At 33.8% G+C, this 5,082-nt stretch overlaps 1 non-coding gene across 1 annotated transcript; it reads left to right on the top strand.

Moving 5' to 3' along the window:
• The first annotated feature begins 829 nt into the window (after nt 1-829).
• On the top strand, nt 830-936 carry LOC121216499 (small nucleolar RNA R71). Its single transcript, XR_005912679.1, has one exon. It is a non-coding gene; the product is annotated as a small nucleolar RNA R71 (small nucleolar RNA).
• Nucleotides 937-5,082: the final 4,146 nt, after the last annotated feature.

Raw genomic sequence — 5,082 nt, 5'->3', positions numbered from 1 at the left:
AATCACAATCATCTTGGGCTCCAAAGTCTTAATACTTTGTAAAGCCACTACCTTAAAATGTTCCTTACCCTAATTCCTTAGATTTTCTATATCACTTGGCAAGGTTCATTGCGGTCAGTTACAAAGCTCTATAGCTAGCTGACCATTTTGGTTCTCCAAATTTTTCAGTATTGCTGCTTGGCTTTGGATTAAAGTGTAATTCTTCACCATGTACACCTTCAACAAGTTATCCAAGCTATTGGATGACTTAGCTTGGTGTGGTTTTGAGCTTCTTTATTGAACCCCTGGGATTGGTTGGGTCTATGCCGCATGTAAGTGTTGTTCGGTCCATTTCCTTGGTTACTCCAAGAAAATTTCGGATGGTTACGCCATGAAGGATTGTAGAAATTGCACTGTCATCCTTTTCCTCTTCTATTTTGGTGTTGATTCCCTACATAATATATTGACTCGGGATTTTATGGACAGCTCTCGAAAGAATGGCCATCCCCAGAATATACGCAGGAAACAACATCAAACTGACTTGGTGACTGAGCTACAAAATTATTCAAACCATTAGTAGTAAATTATTATTTCAACATTGAAGAAATAGAAGATACCTAAGCTGAGAGTGATATAAGTGCGTCCACTTCGTGCACTCCAACTACTCGTCTTCCTAAAGTTGCTTGATTGGTTGGCCATTGATAGTTGTTACTAGTGATCCTCTCAAAAATCTTGTAAGCCTTTATTATAAGACTTGGACAAGAGAGCACCATTTGTAAAAGCATCTATCATCAACCTTGTGTGTGCATTGAGACTATTATAAAATGTCTCCAACTGGATGCAGTGTGGAATCCCATGATGAGGACACTTACAAAGTAAATCCTTAAATCTTTCGCACGCCTCGTACAAGGATTCATCATCCAATTTTGAAAAAGAGGTTATCTCATTTCGTAAATTAGCATTTTTGCTTGGTGGAAAATGCTTAACCAAAATACTTTCTGCTAATTCTTACCATGTAGATATTGAGCTTGAGGGCAATGAATTAAGCCATGCTTGATCTCTCAACGAGTATTGAAATAGCTTCAACCTCAATGCATCTTCAGTCACACCGACTATCTTAAACGAATCACTCACCTCTTTGAATAATCGAAGGTGAAGGTGTGGATCTTCCGTGGGCATTCCATTAAATTGGCCCACCATTTGCAGCATTTGAAAATTACTGGTTTTGATTCAAATTGGGGTGTCTTGATCTTTAGTCTTGTAATTCTCAGATTTAATTCATTGAAAAGGGGCACAGCGTGCTATCTTATGGCACGATGCCTATCATCAGTAATAAAGATTGGATTATGCACATGATTGGCTCCATTACCTTATTTATAATTTTGATTTCCACGGTCCATCTTGTCTTGTCTTTGAGCAAATTGTTCACGTCTTATCTGTAAAAATGTCGGCTCGATTTTAGGCTCTACAAGTAATAAATAAATATTTCGATATATGCTCATAAACACCTGAAAAATAAATCACAAAAAATAAAGAATAAAGAATAAATTAGTAAAGTTAGAAGTAATAAAAACCAAATTGAAAAGAATAATTTCACCACAAGGATTAAGGCAACAATCCTTGGCAATGGTGCCAAAAACGTGTAACGCTTAGGTTTGTGCAAGTGTACATAGTCGTTATCAAGTAATAAAGTAAGTAAAAGAGTTATCGTCTCCACAGGGACTGTATATGTTAATCAATTAATGTTAAAATTAAAGTTAACAATTTGGTGATAGAAACACAATATTTTAACTGATGATGTTTAAGCTAAATTACATTATCGAAATGCAGTATGATCCCTAATGCAATTTAGTCTAAATGAAAAGTATGAAATGAAATGTATGAGATGAGTTTAGCAGCAAAAACACAAAGTTCAATAATCAATAACATGAATACGCTAGGATAATTATACTATTGAACTTAGTCTATTTTTATCATGCTTAAAAGTGTTCAGAAAATATTCTGTGGCAACTCGATCTTTTATGAGTTTGGAAACGAAATTAAGTCCTTTCGGAATCTTTTACTTAGTGAAATATGCATTTTACTGATCATATTAAAGTAAGGGTTTCTTAGGATTCATGTGAAGTAACAAGGAAGGATCAAGTTTGAAACAATTTAATCACATAAATTTAAAAACTATGCAAGATAATAAAGCTCGTCAAAGTTGCTTCTTTGCTAATGGCTCCTCAAGGTGGTCGGCCAAGAGGCAAACTTATCAAAGTTTTGCTGGCTAAAGTACTTGGCGTGGAAAGAAGGAAGAAAATGAGAGAATGAAAAAATGAATGGATGGGTGACGATTTTTAGGGATTAAGGAATGAATGAAAAGGTGAGAGAAGTGTGGTATTTCTACTTGAGGTTGGTGGCTGAATTTACTAAAAATGGCGTCAAAGATCCCTTGGTTCTCTCCCATTAACAGCCAGACATAACAAGTGGAAATGAAGGTGAGTTGTTTGCTTGATTTAAGCATGGAATCATGCTAAATTTAGTCATGGAGTGGACAGTTTCTTGAGCATTTTTCATGTGCTGATTTTTAATGATTTCAAAGTGTAGGGACCCCTAAATAATTGTCCCAAAGCTGATTTTTTGGCAGCCACCGGCTTGTGTCGAATTTGGGCTTGACTCCCTCTTGTTGGACGGTTTCATGACCAAATAATTAACAAAACATGTCCACCGTGTGTCATCACTTAAACCTGGTTAAATTAACATCCTTATGACCCAATTTTGCATGGATTTGCTATCCAAGTAGGGTGGATTTGTTCATGTCCATGCAAAAATTGTACTAAGCTCCATATTATATCACCTCATGGTCTCACTACATTATTAAAACATAGCACATGAATAAAGAACATGAAAGTGATTTAATTTATGCACAAAATTCATATAATAAAGCACAAATTTGCATATTTCCAAAATTCGTGTCCATGATTGAGATTTAAGCAAAATTCATTAACAAATGCTCGCGATTAGTGTTATTTTTAAGTAAAAAGGTGGTAAAAATGAGTAGAAAAACCCTATACAATTTAGGGTTTACAATCAACTGACTCATATGTAGAAGTTTCTTCCGATAATTGTTCCAAGACAAGGGCAACTTCGAGTTGATAGCCCTGACTTGTAACAATTCTGGAAGAACAAATTTCAAGTCACGAAACTTGCTTACAAGGACTTGTAGTTCATGGACTTGATCCATGATCGGGATACTATTGAGCATTTTGAATTTGAAATACTTCATCATGAAAAAATTATTAGTACTTTGTCGCTCGGTGTTGTCTTTCTCTTCAAGAGCTTCCCATATTTCCACCAATGATTGCATCGACATGTAAAGATCATACAATCGATCAGAAAAGGTGTTGAGGATTTTTCCCTGGCATGTGAAGTTTTCTTCTTCGTACTTCTTATTGAGTTTGGCCACTTTCGCAATTTCCTCGGGGTTTGCATTGGGCTGGGATCCTTCACGAATTGTAGGTTTGGATCCAGAACATATGCCACATTTAAGACATTAGGAAGGAACAACATCTTGTCCTTTCAATGATTAAAGTTCGACCCATCAAATCGATGAAGTTTCAGAAACTCTTCGTTCATCACTTCGAATGCGGTGGTAGCCTCCATTGCCAGCTCCAAAATAGTTCTCATTGATTGTTGGAGATGTTGAGAGGAGATGATATATCTGGAGACTATATGGAATTAAACAGTAGACTTCGAGGTGTGGGTAATGCTTTCCAAAGAGAACTATTTCCCCCCCACACAAAGTTACTAGAGGTTTAAGACAAATGTCCACCCGGGATACAACAAAGCTTTTGAATTTCCTTTGATTAGCAAAATCGAGGAATTCTCTAACTCTTACTCTAATTTTTGAAATTGGATTGATTGTAATATACATTGTGAGCACCATAGTCCCTTTATTTATATGCACTCAATGGATACTATTTTGAATAGCCACAACCCTTCATGTTGGATATACTTCTTAGAAGAAACATGTCTCATGGAAATGTATCCATTAGATGATAAATCATCACTTTTTAAATTGAATAGTACTCATGAATAATTAATTTACAATTAGCAATATCCAACACTAGGTTCTTGTTCAATGCCCACAGATAATTTGAAGCAAATGTCATCATCTGAAACTCTTTCCCATCCATATTTCCCTTGATTTCCGTCATTATATGTCTTGCTTCTTACTTAATCAACCTTTTTGTAATTAAAGGACTCTACCTTCACTAAAGTTTGAAGGCTTAGTAAAAATATTTATGGGGTTTAAGGGTGTATAAAGCCCTCAATCTTTTTCAAAAATAGCAATTAAATTTGTCTTTTTTTACACTCAATTGTATATTTGAATTATTAAAATGCATCAAAAAAACCCTTTGATTGTTAACTTTAACGGTTGACCGTTAAAGTTAACTACCCTTAAATTTTTTCAGTTCAAGCCACCACATGTCACAACCATGACATGTGGCGACAATGATAAAAAATAAAAATAAATAAAAATTACTGAAATTATTAAAATATAATAAAAATATTAAAAATTAGAAAAAATTATAAAAATACTAAAAATTTATAAAATTTATAAAATTTATAAAATATATAAAAATATAAAATTTTATAAAGTCGTAAGATATTATCAAAAATGTAAAAAAATATAAATTCATAATAAATTATAAAAACTTATTATATCTCATTATCATGTCTCTCCAATACATCCAAGTTGATCATAATCAACCTAATGTTTCCTTGGTTTTGCTTACCTTTCTCCTCCTACTTACATTGAATCTTTTCTTGCTGGTTTTGTTTATCAAACCAATTTCTACCCAAACTTTAGAAATATTAGAAAAAGTGGGCATCCTTATAGCTATTGTTGCATTTTGTCACGCCATAGTATGCATCATTTGATTCCTTGTGTTCATTCCTTGTTAATGTTTGAAATGATGTGTAGTGTACATATGTATCCAAAATTTATCTGATTTCATATGTATGTGTATGTGGATGTATGTATGTAGTTTCTATCATTTCATTCACTAATATAGCTCTTTCCTCTACTTGATTTTATTATTTTATATAATATATTTT

Source organism: Gossypium hirsutum, chromosome D04 (assembly GCF_007990345.1).
Source record: "Gossypium hirsutum isolate 1008001.06 chromosome D04, Gossypium_hirsutum_v2.1, whole genome shotgun sequence".
In the NCBI taxonomy this organism is placed as follows: domain Eukaryota; kingdom Viridiplantae; phylum Streptophyta; class Magnoliopsida; order Malvales; family Malvaceae; genus Gossypium; species Gossypium hirsutum.
This window is presented reverse-complemented; position numbering and strand designations above follow the sequence as displayed.